At 34.6% G+C, this 16,514-nt stretch overlaps 1 protein-coding gene and 1 long non-coding RNA gene across 2 annotated transcripts in view; one reads left to right on the top strand and one right to left on the bottom strand.

Moving 5' to 3' along the window:
* Positions 1–16,514, top strand: part of LOC121731381 (protein FAM107B) — a 62,418-nt gene that overhangs the window by 10,292 nt on the left and 35,612 nt on the right. The window lies entirely within an intron of this gene.
* Positions 12,116–13,287, bottom strand: LOC121731386. The gene is made up of 2 exons (XR_006036224.1): positions 12,864–13,287; positions 12,116–12,759 (listed from the first exon to the last, which is right to left on the bottom strand). It is a non-coding gene; the product is annotated as an uncharacterized LOC121731386 (long non-coding RNA).

Raw genomic sequence — 16,514 nt, 5'->3', positions numbered from 1 at the left:
TGCTCATTGCCTAGTGTTTGTCGTTACGCAGGTAAGCCAATCAAAAGCGCTGTATAATCAAACTTATATCAATAAAACTTAGAAACTGGGCAATATTAATGTTATTTCCGTTTTCTAATTAGCTGACTAAAGCCTGTACTAACGGGAATGTTATGGACATAACATAAAGTTGCAACCCAGAAAGTTATACATTACATGTAACCTCGCTTTCCATTTATTTCGTGTCGTTATGGCTTTAAAAGTGTAATTTAATTGTAGCCGTAACTAAGTAAATACGTTAATGCTATTACGAGCGAGTCTTTGCTTTATGTAATCTCTTTAACCTTTGCTCTCTGACGGCAGCTAAGTAGAAAAATATTTTTCCAGACTTACTACATTTTACTACGTTTACACTACAACTACCCAATAAAATTGGCGAGTTCTCATAATATGATTCATACAAATATATTTTTGAGTAAGTAAGATGACTCGTTATGTACCTTGAATTTAAATTTTATAACTCAGAAAATGTCTAATATGCTGTCGATATTCAAACGTCGAAGCTATGATAGTTAAAGATATGAATAAAAACCGTCCCCTTAATCGTTTTTGACCCTTTATTATTCACCCTTCTCTACTTATGCGCGGCCACATTTTAGTCGGGTGCACTACCGATCGTTACTCTACAAGTGTGTAGTTTTAAAATTATATACAGTCTGACATAATCCGACTAATGAATACAGGGCTAAAACGCAATCGACCGAAGTTGTTGACAAAGTTGCACATAGAGTCAGTTCCTAGAATTCAATGGTTCTAAAAATGACTTCCATTTGTAAATAAACCAAATTAGGCTAATATAATGTAAGAATATCTAACGCATTGTTATTCATATTAGTAATTTGAATTTTCAATTGTGTAGTTCTATTAGTTTTATTGGTCTTAATAGACGTGGTGCATTTCTTCGGTCCGACTATTTGACCTCACTTACTGAGGGAATAAAGCCATGACTGTCATCAGTAACGCCTGCCCGCATCAGGATGTATGTAGTTTATTGATTGATGACTCAGACGGGGAATTACCGTCATTATGTTGACACCTGTTTCGTTTTTCAGTGAAATGTTTCAACTTTCAGTTGTATAGCTAGTAGCTACTCAATAATATATTACCGAAAGTCTATTAGAGATCGTTGTACTGCAATAAACACGCAACGAATTGGTCATTATTAGGGAAAATTATATGTATTTAATTATTTATATATGCTCTATCTATTAGTGGTTAAACTAGTTAATATAAAATCTGGGGTTTCAGTCAATTTAACAAAAAACATCTGAAGCACCATGCGTGCTTGGGACGCGTCCAATGTTTTTTTCGATTTTACATACTTTAACAAAAAAAATCCAGCTTTTCTTAAAGAAATGATGGAATGAAACTTTACTAAATGGAGAGCCATGGAATTTTGGCTCCATAGTATAATAAACTATGCATATTACGAGCAAGGAGCTCTCAACCTTTCTACCTTTGTTTATTTATCGTTGTTTGAAATTCTGGAAGCCATTAAACAAAGTGATGCTAAGTGTTCCTCTATTTTATGAGCCGTCGACTCTTCCAAAGATCTCCTTAGTAATGCATGAAGTAATATTTTTGTCAGTCCATAAACTAGGTTGGTTACGTTGTCTGCCCGTTTCGTAACTCGTAAACACGGGAATTCCCATTAACGTGAAGCAATCCGTACTGCAGCGATTGGATATAAAAACTTGTGGCCTACTTGGACGTTCTGGTTTTGAGTTTTCTAGTTCATAATGCACGGGAACGGGATGTATTGGAGATATTGTGCGAAACGAGCTTTGTAGATTACAGAAGTTTCAGTGTATGTATGATGAAAGCGAAAAAGTGCGCAAAGATCATAGACGTTGAAACATTTGACGTGGGTGAGCCATGCTTTGGCACGAATGGGCCGGCTCGACCGGAGAAATACCACGTTCTCACAGAAAACCAGCGTGAAACAGCGCTTGCGCTGTATTTCGCCGAGTGAGTGAGTTTACCGGGGTGCCCAATCCCCTACCCTATTCTCTTCCCTACCCTCCCCTATTCCCTTCCCTTTCCATCCCTACCATCCCCTATTACACTATTCCCTCTTAAAATGCCGGCAACGCACCTGCAGCTCTTTTGATGTCCATGGGCGACGGAAGTTGCTTTCCATCAGGTGACCTGTTTGTTCGTTAGCCCCCTTATTTCATTAAAAAAAATATCTTCTAGGAATTATGGCTGCATTTTTCTGATAAAAACAATAGGCAATAGAATTTATGCATTAAAAGGTTTCATAATAGGACTTTGCCAGGATTATTCCGGATAATGGTATCGTTGTCAATGGCACAATGCGATAGAATCTAGTTCTAGGCTCGACAATGCACTCATAATCCATTAACAATCAGCAATCAGATCACGAGGTGCATAAAAAATGGAATTTTAATACAACGTATGTAAGCACGAACGCTAGTTTTGTCTAAACTTAACAATTTTTGTTATCAGTATACTAATGCAGAACCGTTAGTGGTTTTAGTAACCATAATTACGGACCGACCCAAATTGCTCTACAATTAATCACCGGTTAATGAAGCAGTTTCTAGCTTATTTTAACGCCATTTAATGTATGTTGTTTTATCGTAATTTTTTTTTATGAAATAAGGGGGCAAACGAGCAAACGGGTCACCTGATGGAAAGCGACTTCCGTCGCCCATGGACACTCGCAGCATCAGAAGAGCTGCAGGTGCGTTGCCGGCCTTCTAAGGGGTAATAGGGGAGGGTAGGGAAGGGAATAGGGGAGGGTACGGAAGGAAATAGGGGAGGGTAGGGAAAGGAAAAGGGTAGGGGATTGGGCCTCCGGTAAACTCACTTACTCGGCGAAACACAGCGAATTTTTAGTTATTTCAGTTTTTCTAAGAGCTTGTTGTGGTTTTAAATTATTTCGTTCTATGTTAAATACACAACTCAATCTTGTCGATTATATTATTTTGTGAATTGTGACACTTTTGGTGTGTATCCAAGTTATCTCAGATATATCTGGGCCGTTGTTACTTGTTACATTATTCTAATTCTTGTTAAAATAGCTGAAATCGGTAAAGTGCTTATAAACTGAAAAATGTAAGAAAGAAGAAAGCTAGCAAGTAGCCATGTCTTTCGCATTTCGACATAACTATTACATTCCAATATTATGTAATATGTATATGTGATAAACACTCTTCGCATAACAGTGCATTATTTGATAGGGAGCAGTCCCTAGACAAGGGAACGTCATCAAATCATCACTCAGCCCTTTCGGAACGCAATCCTTTCATCGGGATTAGGTGTGGCTTTTATTGGTTTATGGGGTTATATTATTGATGGGCGCCAAGGGTCCAATTTGTATATTTGTTCACATCGATTCGAATTCGTATGAAGGTGGCATTTGATAGTCTTTGCCGTTACAGAGTATTGGCTTACGTTACAAATTCGGGATAACTTTGGACCTAAGCTACGTTATGTCATCTAAAGTAGTGGTTTATTTTATCCAGCTTTATGGAGCTTCTCCGTGCAATCGGTCTAGTGGTGGCTGACGAAAGAAGCTTTCCTATAAAGCAACAATGATGTTTCAAAATGTTGCCTCGTATCATTATTTTTTTAAGTAAGCAATCAAGTAAAAGATGCCATATTCAAGTACGAGGGCTGCTATTTATGTATCCGGAACTGGCCACTTACAAGAACAATATTTAAAAAGTAATTACAACATTTGAAAATAGAACTCTTTGGTTGAAGAATACATTTTGTTTCATGTGACTGTCAATTATTTTTCCATTGTGGCGTCATTTTGAAAATTGCGTGTCTTCATTTGCCATGGATTTAACGCGTGAACATTTTCGTGCAATGATTTACTACGATTTTCGGCGTGGGCTAAATCAACAACAGTGCTTTATTCAACTCACCGCAACTTTTGGAGATGAAGCACCATCAAAAACCACTGTTTATCACTGGTACAGTGAGTTTAATCGTGGGCGGTCTATGCTCACGGATGAAAATAAAGAAGGTCGCCCAAAAACAGCTGTTGTCCCACAAAATATAGATGCTGTGGGGGAACTAATAATGCGTGATCGTCATGTTACATATCGCGAGATAGAGGCGTCCTTAGGCATAAGTATGACGAGCATACATAAGATATTACACGAACATTTGGCTGTAAAAAAAATATGCTCGCGTTGGATTCCGCACAACTTGACAATCGATTAAAAACGGGCTCGTGTCGATTGGTGCAAAAAAATGATAAAAAAATACAACCGTGGTACGTCAAAAGCCGTTTATAATATCTACACAGGTGATGAATCTTGGATCTATGCATATGACCCCGAAACTAAACAACAGTCAACGGTGTGGGTGTTCCAAGATGAGCCGAAACCAACAAAAGTTACTCGTGCAAAAAGTACTTTGAAGCAAATGGTCGCCTTTTTTTTGGAATTAATGGACATGTGGCTACAGTGCCATTAGAGAATCGTAAAACGGTTAATTCTGAATGGTATACGACCATTTGTTTACCAGAAGTCTTTGAAGAAATAAGAAAGGACAACCGACAACGCAGAATCATATTACATCACGACAATGCTAGCTGTCACACCTCAGCTGAAACAACTCAGTTTTTGGAGGGTCAAAAGATCGAATTGACTGGTCATCCGCCGTACAGCCCTGATTTGGCACCTAACGATTTCTTTTTATTTCCATACGCGAAGAACAAATTACGTGGTCAACGTTTTTCGAGCCGCGAAGAGGCTGTTGATGCGTTCAAAATGCACGTTTTGGAGATACCTCAATCAGAATGGAAAAAGTGCTATAAAAATTGGTTCCAGCGTATGCAAAAGTGTGTAGATCATCGCGGCGAATATTTTGAAAAGCAATAAAACCATATTAAATGAGTAGGGAGTTATTGGGCATTCTGTCCCACCTCCGTTCGCTCGCGCGCTCGCTCACTTTGGTGAAGGTGGGACAGAATGCCCAATAACTCCTGTTCGTTTATGCATCAACTGATGGTAAATGAAATGACACGCTCATGACATGCACCTCTGTTCGCTCGCGCCCTCGCTCTCTTCGGTGTGTCAGAATACCCAATAACTTCTGTTCGTTCATGCATCAAGTGATCAAAAATCGCTTCTCATCGATGATTGGACGGCTGAAAAATCTAGAGAGCTATTATAGGAACATTGAATTTCGTATGTTTGAAGCTATCTGTTTATATGAGTCAACACACTGCATGATTATCATTTTGTCATAATCCACTAATCACAGTGGTCGATTGGATTAAACAGATATGAAATTTCTGAAACAAAAAGAATCACTTAAATTAGAATGTGTCTGTCCTGCAGTTAAAAATGAAGTTAAGCGACATGGAAATTTACTACCAAATACCATTCGCAGTATTGTTTGTGGTCCCTCAAACTGTGGGAAAACAAATTTAGTAATCAGTTTGTTACTACACCCGAATGGTCCACGATTCAGAAACCTTTATGTGTATTCAAAGTCTTTGTATCAACCTAAATACGTCTTTTTAGAAAAAGTATTGGAAAAAGTTGAGGATACATCGTATCACAAGTATAATCATAACAGTGAAATTTTAAGTCCACAAGAAGCCTTACCTAATTCTATCATAATATTTGACGATGTTGCATGCGAAAATCAAAATAATATACGTGATTATTTTGCTATGGGTCGTCACAAAAATATTGATTGCTTTTATCTTAACCAAACTTATACTAAAATACCGAAACAACTAGTAAGAGATAATGCCAATCTCATCATATTGTTTAAACAAGACGAGATTAATCTAAGACACATCTACGATGAACATGTAGGGTCTGATATGACGTGGTCGCAATTCCGTGAAATGTGTTCAACTGTGTGGAGTAAACCATACAGTTATGTGGTAATCAATAAGGATTGTGAACGAAATAATGGTTGTTACAGAATGAAATTTGATACATTTATAATAGTGGATTAATTTATTCTATAAAGCTTATACGTACCCCACTACGTAGTAGTATAACTTGAGACATCAATCAGAGTAGAATTCTTAACATGGAGCGGAATCTTAAGGAACAAATTGTGAAATCAGCGTCTGCAGTGAAAAGAAAGGTAGAAATGATAAAAAATACTAAAAACACAAATGACATGGCACTGGAGACGATATTTCAACCGATCGTCAGTCCGCTAAAATTATTAGCAAGCAAAACTGAAAAAAAACGTCATGAAGAAGACGTGGAAGAATCTTCAAATCGTTCACATGAAAAATTTGAAGAATCTGAGACGGATCTTGATGATGAAGAAAATTCAGATAATGACGACTTTAGTTCTAAAACACCTGACAAAACGCTTACTACATCACCTTCTGAGGATAATGATATCCATGAGAACTCATTTAAATCTATTCAATCATCACCGAGTATCGCAAACGATTCTTTGTCTTGGTCTGTATCGTCTGAAGCGCTGAAAGATGATATACCATATGGAGTAAGAAGTGAACGAGGAAAACTTTGGCTAGGCAAAACCCGTTTACATGATGATGGAAAAGTTCTGAAAATTAGAAGCCGCTCTTTAAAAAAAACTTCTGGTCTGGCAGAATTGTTGTACAAAAAAAAACCTAATTTAGATATTATTACAGAGGAAGACTTACAAAATTATAAATTGCTACTCATCGACACAAATGCACATAAACGTAACTGGAAACCATCGAACCAAATAAATGGTAATAAAGGGTTCAAATATACTCACGTGATAAAGCCACTATTTAAATTCGCTAGAAATAATACCAGTAGCGTAGAAAGTCTTCAGCGAGGTGAAGGAATCAACATTTTGAAAGAAGTTAAGAAAGACACTGATTTAGTATACTGGAATGATCCTAATGAGTTAGTTGAGAGACTAAAAATATTACTTGCATCTCGGGCAGCTGGTAATACGGGATTAGATAATGAAGTTAATGCCATACTTGAAGAAATGAAGGAAGCTGGTATCATTAAAAAAATGAAATATATAAGGCTGCCATCAGGAAAATTTAGCAGTTCTATTACACTGCAGAACCCAGCAAGACGGCAATGAATATAGACAAATTTGGTCATCACGTTCATAAGCGTTTACGATTATCTGAATTTTCTGAAATTCTTAGCGATACATTGGTAAGGTCCGATACAGGGGAATTCGATTTAAAGTCATCGAAATTAAAAGGGGTGCAAATTCCAGAAAAAGACGACGAGGCTGTGAATAAAGAATACGTAGATAAAAGTGTCCAAGCCCTTAAAAATGAAATGATGAAAATCCAAAGTAATGTCAGAAACTTTCTTCATAGTTTAGAAAAAATTACTACTACAAATTTTAGTAAAATCTACTACACAAAACAAGAAATCGATAACATGATTGCAGCAAAATCTGTTCAGAATGAGTAAACAAGATATAGTGAATGAACTACACAAAGGAGCGAGACGAAACTTCGCTCGTCGACATACAGTCATTAAAGGTCTGGATGATTTATGGCAAGCTGACCTAGTGGACTTACAAAAATATTCGTCGATTAATAAAGGATTTAAATATGTTCTCATAGTAATTGATGTTTTATCAAAATACGTGTGGGTTAGACCGTTAAAATCAAAATCTAAAAAATTTGTATCAAGTGCTATGTGCAGTATATTATCAGAATCCACACGAAAACCTAAAAACTTACAAACAGATCTAGGTAAAGAGTTTTATAATGATTCTTTTAAGCATTTAATGAAAACTTATAACATAAATCATTATTCCACATGTTCTGTAAAAAAAGCTTCTATCGTCGAACGAGTGATAAGAACTATAAAATTACGTCTTTACAAATTATTTAGTTTATGTGGAAAATATGAATGGTATAAAAATAATTTGAAGTCCGTTGTGCAGAATTATAACAATACTCTGCACCGCATTACAAAACATAAACCAATAGACGTTAACAGTTCAAATCAAAATACAGTTCGATTGAATATTATCAAAAGCCAACAGCCAAAAAAAGTACGCAAAGAATCGTCTTTTCGAGTTGGCGATTTTGTTCGTATAAGTAAATACAAAGGAGATTTTTATAAAGGCTACACCCCTAATTGGTCAACGGAAATATTTCGCATCATAAAAGTCAACGAAACTAGTCCTCAAACGTATCAATTACAAGACAAACATAAACAAAACATTGTTGGTTGTTTTTATGGAAAAGAATTACAAAAAACTAAATTTCCTGATATTTATCTTATCGAAAAAGTTCTAAAGAAAAAAGGCAACAAACTTTTTGTGAAGTGGTTAGGATTGAGTGCCGAAGAAAACAGTTGGATAGATAAAAGTGAATTAGTTATTTAGATATATAAAGCACATAATCAGTGCTATATCACAATACATACTTATCAATGAAGGAAGGTAGTGGTGTAATCAATAACTTGATAGACCATTTACCGTTTGAGTTGCATTTACCTGGATATCAATTTTGCGGTCCTGGGACGAAACTTCAAAAACGAATACTACAAGGCGATCGAGGAGTTAACAAATTGGATGAAGCTTGCATGCATCACGATATTGCTTATATAAATAAAGATCCTAGTGCTCGACGTAAAGCTGATTTAGAACTTTTGAGTATGGCAAAGAAGAGGTTGAAATCAAAAGATGCTGGTAAGGGAGAAAAGATTGCCTCGTGGATAGTAAAAAATGCTATGAAAACAAAAATCAGAGCTGGAAGTGGTATTAAATCATTTAAGAAAGGTATTAAAAAAATACATGCCCATTTAAAAAAACTTAAATCCAAGGATCATCACTCTGCTATAAAATATGCGTATGCAGCTGCGAAAAAACTGTTCAGCAAAAAGAAAGGAATATGTTTACCACGTATAATTCCACTTCCAAAATGTGGTGGACTTTTACCGCTTATTCCTATTTTTGCGGGATTGTCGGCGTTAGGTTCATTAGCAGGAGGTGCGGCAGGTATAGCCAAAGCCGTAAACGATTCTAAAGCGGCACAAAAGAGTCTCCAAGAATCTGAAAGACACAACAGAATGATGGAAGCGGTCGCTCTTGGAAAAGGATTATATATTAAACCTCATAAAAAAGGAGCAGGGTTATATTTGAACCCATCAAAAAACTAATTAGGCGGCTGCCCAGGCGTGCGCTCACGAATTTAGACATATTGGAGTATGCTAGTGATATTCCATACTTTCGCGGCGTTTACATGAGAGATAAGTTGCCTTTAAAACCTAGAAAAATAGAATGTGGAATTGTAAATTTAGATAGTAACGTGAATCCTGGCACACATTGGGTAGCCTATGTAAAACAAAACAGCTACGTAGAATACTATGATAGCTTTGGTAATTTAAAACCACCATTAGAACTGATGAAATATATGTATAATTTGCCCATAAACTATAATTATAACAGACATCAAGCATTTGGAACAACAAACTGTGGTCATCTATGTATTAAATTTTTAAAAAAATATTGGAAGAAACATTTAAATAATATTAAAAATAAATAAACGTGTCAGTATCAAAATGTCTTTCACTGTATCTATAACCGGGAGCGGAGCCTCTTTGACGACAAACTATTCTCCGACGTTGGAACTTCTTGGAGACTATGAATGTGGTCTTTTGCACTTTTCAACTTTCAACTCTATACCTAATATTGATGGACGAAACAACAAGTTTTATTACGGTGATAATGAAATGATCGAAATTCCTGAAGGGTCCTACGAGCTTCAAGATATTTGTGATTATTTGAAAACTAACATAAAAAATACACTGCTTAAACTAAGATGCAATAATAACACATTGAAAACAAATATATTTTGTTCTAAAGACGTTCATTTTAATAAAGATGATTCAATTGGCAACATACTAGGCTTTGGAATGGAAACAATAAAAGCTAATATAAGCACTGATTCACAGTATCCTGTCAGCATTCTATCAACAACTATCGTGAGGATTGAATGTGATGTAGTTAGTGGTTCATTTGTGAACGGAAAAGCAAGCCATATTATTTACGAATTTGTACCTAATGTACCTCCTGGTTATCGAATAATAGAAATACCAAAAAATTTAATTTATTTTCCAGTCAATCAAACTTCTATTAGTTCCATCAATATACGACTGTTAGACGCTGATAACAAAGAAATAAATTTACGAGGTGAAGAGGTACAATTGTATTTACATTTTAGAAAAAAATGATAAATTTTCATAAAACCCCTGCCATATCAAATGTCCAAGTCAGTCCTAAAAGATCTTCTCACAAAGACACACGACAGCAGTTAAAAAAGAAGCTTACCAAAAGCAATAAAGAATACCTCAAGCTAATTGGTTTAATAAAATGAATATTTTAAACATATCTCAACAAACCTCATACGACAACAGCATCGAAAGTTTTGAGTATCATTCGTACAGACCGTATGTAACAAGTTTCAACAAGAATGATGAAATACGAATCCCCATCAATCAACAAGACCTATATGTGCTGCCTTCGCTCAGCAGTTTGTATATCGAAGGCAAAGTAATTGTCTACAACAGGACAACTAAAGAAAAGGTTTCAAATGTACATTTCGTTAATAATCCAGCGTTATTTCTATTTCAAGACATAAGATATGAATTAAATGGAGTAGAAATAGATAAAATAAAAAACGCAGGTGTAACTACGACCATAAAGTCTTATCTGTCCTTAAATGAAAACGAATCAAAATATGCTCGAGTTTGGGGGTGGTCGCCAGAAGGTATAAATAATACAAGTGGTGGAGAATTTTCTGTATCCATTCCTCTAAACAAGATTTTAGGATTTGCGGAAGATTATGAAAAAATTATCATTAACTGCAAACATGAGTTAGTGTTGCTTAGATGTAACACTAACCTTAATGCAATCAAGTTGAAAACAGGAGAAGTTTTGGAAGATATTGTTATAAGTAAAATTATCTGGAGAGTACCTCATATTAAAGTATCTGACCGCGAAAGAATAAATTTACTAAAACAATTAGAAAAAGATCGAGCTATTCCATTAGCATATCGTAACTGGGATTTATACGAGTATCCATTATTACCCAAAACTCGTAAACATACTTGGTCCATTAAAACTTCATCTCAAATAGAAAAACCGCGATTTGTTGTATTAGCTTTACAAACCAACCGCAAAAACAACAGTGAATTGTCGATGGCGGAGTTTGATCACTGTCACGTACGTGATGTGAGAGTGTTTTTAAATTCGTCATACTATCCATATGAGGGATTAAACGTCAGTTTTACAGAAGACAAATTTACTTTATTATACGAACAGTATGCCAGATTTCAACAGTCGTATCACGGACGTCGGTCAGAGCCGTTGATGAGTTTGAAAGAATTCAGAGACGTTGCTCCCTTATTCGTTATCGACTGTTCGCGACAGCACGAAACGTTAAAAGGCTCAATCGACGTGAGAGTAGAAATCGAAACAGACCAAGAAATACCTGATCAGACAGCTGCATATTGTCTGATTTTAAACGACTGCATATTTGAGTATAAGCCTTTGAGTAATATCGTTAAGAAAATATCATGAATAGTAATACAATAATCGTTGACTTACAAGGATTTAAAAATAATAATAACGACTTTTTAGTAAAAGAATTATGTATAGCCACTCGACAGCATACACATACATTTTATGTTAAACCACCATACCCATTCTCAGCGCTAACCGATGATGAAAAAAAGAATGTTCGGTGGTTAGAAAGAAATAGAGGGTTTCGATGGAGCGAAGGCTATATCGATTACAGAGAATTCAGAAGAATTATTAAACCTTACTTAAAAGACCGAAACATTATCGTAAAAGGTGAAGAGAAAGTGAAATGGGTGAAAGAACTGTGTGATCATAATAATATTGTAGATATAAGTTACAAAGACATTCCAAGATTTAACATTCTGTACGATCTGTATTGTAAGGAAGAATCGTATAACTGTTTTATTCATAAGAAGTATTGTGCATTAAAAAATGTATTATGTTTAAAAAAATGGTGTTTAGAAAATAATGTACACTTTCAATAAAAAATAACTTATATTTATTGCTTTTTATTTAAATAATTAAAGTTGAATGAAATAGAAATAAAACAAATATATTCACATCACACATACAATTTATTTAAGCAATAATTACGTACACATTAATTTACAAAACAAACCCTAACTTATATTATTTTCATACAAATTATATATCTTGCAATTTTATCGACTTATTCATTCTAAAGTCTATTGCGACCCTACAGCTAAAACAAATACTTAATACCAAAGTAAACTAAAACCAACTCGTATAACTGTAATTACATATTTTTTTTGATATATTACTGACTAACTTCTCGGTTTGGTCCATTATTTCATCACCGTTTTCATTCACAACATATTGTGCGGATAACAAAAAATTATCATCGTCTATACTGTCACAATGTTGCTGGGATCCATCTAAATCAAACACTGAGATCTTTATCAGACGGAAACCTTTTTTGGGAACGCTGTTTACCACAAACGAATGAACTGGGATATTATGTAGTTTACTTAGTGCACTTTTAGAAACACATTTTTTTCTTAATTTTGCTGGACGACGTTCCCGAATCTCAGCGTTCGGCTTTTGCTGAGCTTTCATTTTTAAAAACTCTTCAGTAAATCCTTCCAAAGGATCTTGAGCATACTGGAAAGTATCCCCATATTCATGTCGGTAGACATTGTCTTCGGATGTAGCAGTCAAATCTTCTACGCGTTCCATTATCTGTAAAAAAAGAAAATATTTAACACCAAATCAGCAATCTTTGGAATTAACGATTATTTTTTAAATGTATTTTAATGACTTAAATCAATAATAAATCAACTTACCGTTGTGTAGTCAGGTCCAAGACTCTATTACCAAAAAATACGTAAATTATGTACACGTGAGTAACTATAATATAAGTTAAGTTTTGTTTTGTAAATTATGTAGACGTTAGTAACTAATTACAGTGCTTATCGACGCAAGAATGAATACTAAAACAAAGTCTTCACATTATTATAGTGATTGCATCATGTAGGTGGCATTATTATGAATGAGGACTCATGTTACAAACAGTACCGCGCGCTCATATATACGTAGCGTAGGTTGTACTACCTGTAGCCCTAGCATGGCCACCAGTAGAAACGCGAAAGTATAGACAAACTGTGGACTTGAGGTGCCATTCCGATCTTTAACGCGACTAATTGCGACCGACAAAAATTCAATTATAATGCCACTTTATGACAGATTATAGCCTATGTCATAAAGTAGGATATTATTTGAATTTTTAGGACTATAGTCTGTCATAAAGTGGCATTTTAATTGAATTTTTCGGAACGAAAAAAGATCGGAATGACACCTCAAGTCCACAGTTTGTCTATACTTTCGTATTTGTACTGGCGGCCATGCTAGGGATATTGGCATGCGCGCGCGGCACGTGTGGATTCAGATTACTCAAGTAAAGCATGTTTCAACTTGATAAAACTTTACGTTACTTGAATTTAGCATCAGCCTGCAGGTTTGCTTGCAAAATCTATGTAGTTGAGAAATAATAAATAAAACAAATTTATTTAGTAAATGATATTTTATTTCTAAATCTACATAATATACATACTAAATACACAGGTTATGCTAAGAAAGTAAATAATACAAAGAATTTCTTAATTAGGTACAGCTTATTAAATCTAGTTAAAAGTTAAATATACTAGTATGTCCCCATGATTTAGTTGAAATTTTATCTTTAGATATGACTCTCTTGTCATCATCACCAGACAGAGCAACTTTCTTCACAGCACATGTGTACAACTCGTGTTTTATTGACTTAAATAAAACATTTGTTTTATGAACAATGTTGCCTTCGTACAGAGTTTTTTGGTAATCAGTAACATTGAAATTGCTGACAATATTTTTCTTAATTCCTTTCGCTTTTTTGATTGTGCTATTTATGGTTTTAATACAATATAACTTTGAACGAAGGCCTACAAATTCACTTATGATTTTACCCGCCATTTCATCCTTGAACAAACCAGGAACTTTTTTATTTTGAATGGGTAAATCATATTGATTAGTATTACAAAAATTACTAGTATCAAAGTAAGGCAAAAAATGTTTTTTTATGTCATCATAAAAATCATGGGTCCGTATATGATATACAAAACTATCAGTGTCCGTGTAACACATCTGTACATTATTTTTATAAAAAGGTTTAATAACAGAGTAATGAAAGTTATACATATGACTTTTTGACAATTCTAGTACGGTAAAACCAATGTATATTGGTTTATCCAAAATTATTTGATCAGAGTTTAATTGTACCGCAACTAGATTTTCACTAAAAATTGTCACGCTATGGAAATTTGGACGAGCGATAAGCTTTTGTGCACATTGCCTTTTCTTAGTCACATTATTATTATCAACCCACTGATTAACTAAATGCACATTGACCCTCTTCTCATTATTTTCTAAAGTTTTTCCAAACACACTGTTATTCAAGAGTTTGAAAAAGTCTTGTTCAAATGTTGAGGAACTTTTTTGTCTCAGAGCAGTATTCAAATCAATGTATTGTTTCAAATACGGGCTTTGTCGAAAACTAATCACTCGATGAATTTTCTTTAATATTAAACCATGTTTTAAACATGTTTGCAAGTGAATGTAATGTATAACATACTTAAATTTATCATATAAATTTGGAACTAGTTTGAAAGTTTTCCCCCCGGGTGGAATGCATTTTTCAGAACAAAATGGTAAATCATTATGTAAGTTATGTAAATGTTTAGGATATTGTAAATCCACTTCTAGAATATAACCACACTCTGCATCAATCGGTATTTCGGTTACATTTAATTTGTTGATTTCTTGTTCATTGAGAAATCTGAAATCTGATAATGGTAAATATTGACACATACTATATCCATATAAATTATTACAATCAATATAAGTGACGTAGGAAGGAGATTCTGATGGTTTGTAATTTTCTAAGTAAGGATTATTTGCTTTTGCATGTCTATGAGAGCACAGACATACTCCTCCCCTGATACCACTCTGTAACATGCGCACCATCGACAAGTCATCGATAAGTTCCAATTGTATTCCTGTTTTTAATAACATCGCATCAAAAGATAAACTGGGTGCTGTTAAGTAAAAAGCTGGGTCTAATTGATAGTGTTGCTTGCAAGTCTGTCTAAAATTTTCAAAGATATCTGCCAGTAAAAGCACATCAGTTTTTAGATATAAATCCGTATAACTACCTAAATCTTTGATTTGAAATGTTGACCAAATTAGGCACGCGTGCTGGTAATCCTCATCAGAAATATCATGATCAGTTAGGGAACTATAAAAGCATTCTTTTGGGGGTAGACTTTTTTCGTCATACCGCTTCCACGAGTTCATATATTCGTATGGATAAATGCCTTTACGAGTGAGTAACTGAAATTCATCTTCATCGGGGAAATGATTTTGTAAGTTTTTAAACATTTCCGGTTTTAATGTCTCTGACAATTTACTTAAGCTTGTTCCCAAAAACTTAAATGAATCCACGAATCGAAGTTGAAAAAACTGATTATTCGTAACTGGTACAAATTTGGTAAATGAGATGTAGTTTTCTTTTGTTTTAGGTATTATTTTAATATTACCAGGAACCTCACCTAACGCTTTTATAAAAAGATGACAATCATAACCAGCTAAGTTATGAAAAAAAATGGGGACGAATGAAGGGCGTTTATACTGTAAATTACAAAACGGATGCGCAGCTCCGCGGTAACGACCAGTAACGTGGCAATGGTCACGGACTTTGTCCGAAAAAATAAAATTTTCACAAATATGACAACGTGTGGCATTATCAAAATCAGACTTATCCGCCGTAGAAAATATCATAGGGACTGGTGTACTAAGTATATCAAATATTTTTTGTACGTCTTTAAGAATCGAATCTACAAACTGCTTATCACAACCAGGTCCTCGATATGATACGTACCGATTGTAACTAGGGTCATCACGACAAACAATATAATAACCAAAAGCTATAGGTAAATGTTGGTGCAATGTAGTCGTATTTTTGCTAGAAGAACAGTTAGCTTCAGTATTGGTTTGTAGCATCGACTCAAAATCTGCGTAAATACAAAAAGGCATGTTTTGTTTTCGAGCATAGTTTTTAAATTTAATTACTGAGCCCTTATTTGGGAGGACAGTTACAACGCCTCCACATAAATGGTTTTCAACTTCTTTAGAAGTACTGAAAAATATCAAGCACAAATCACAGAAGTACAATTTGCTGTGATGAGATGTAACTTGGCTTCTAAACAGTCTAGAAGGTTCTTTGATCAAACAATAATGAGAAGTGTTATTATTTTCTAGATACAACAAATGTATAATTTTCTCGTTGCATGTTTTATTAATGTCTGATTTATACAACGGCCCAACAATAGTTTTACTTTTTTTTAAACCATAAATTATGAACTTAATATTAGGATTATTTTTTTCAAAAATTTTAATGTCATGGA

The sequence above is a fragment of the Aricia agestis genome, chromosome 10, assembly GCF_905147365.1.
Source record: "Aricia agestis chromosome 10, ilAriAges1.1, whole genome shotgun sequence".
NCBI classification, from domain to species: Eukaryota; Metazoa; Arthropoda; class Insecta; order Lepidoptera; family Lycaenidae; genus Aricia; species Aricia agestis.
This window is presented reverse-complemented; position numbering and strand designations above follow the sequence as displayed.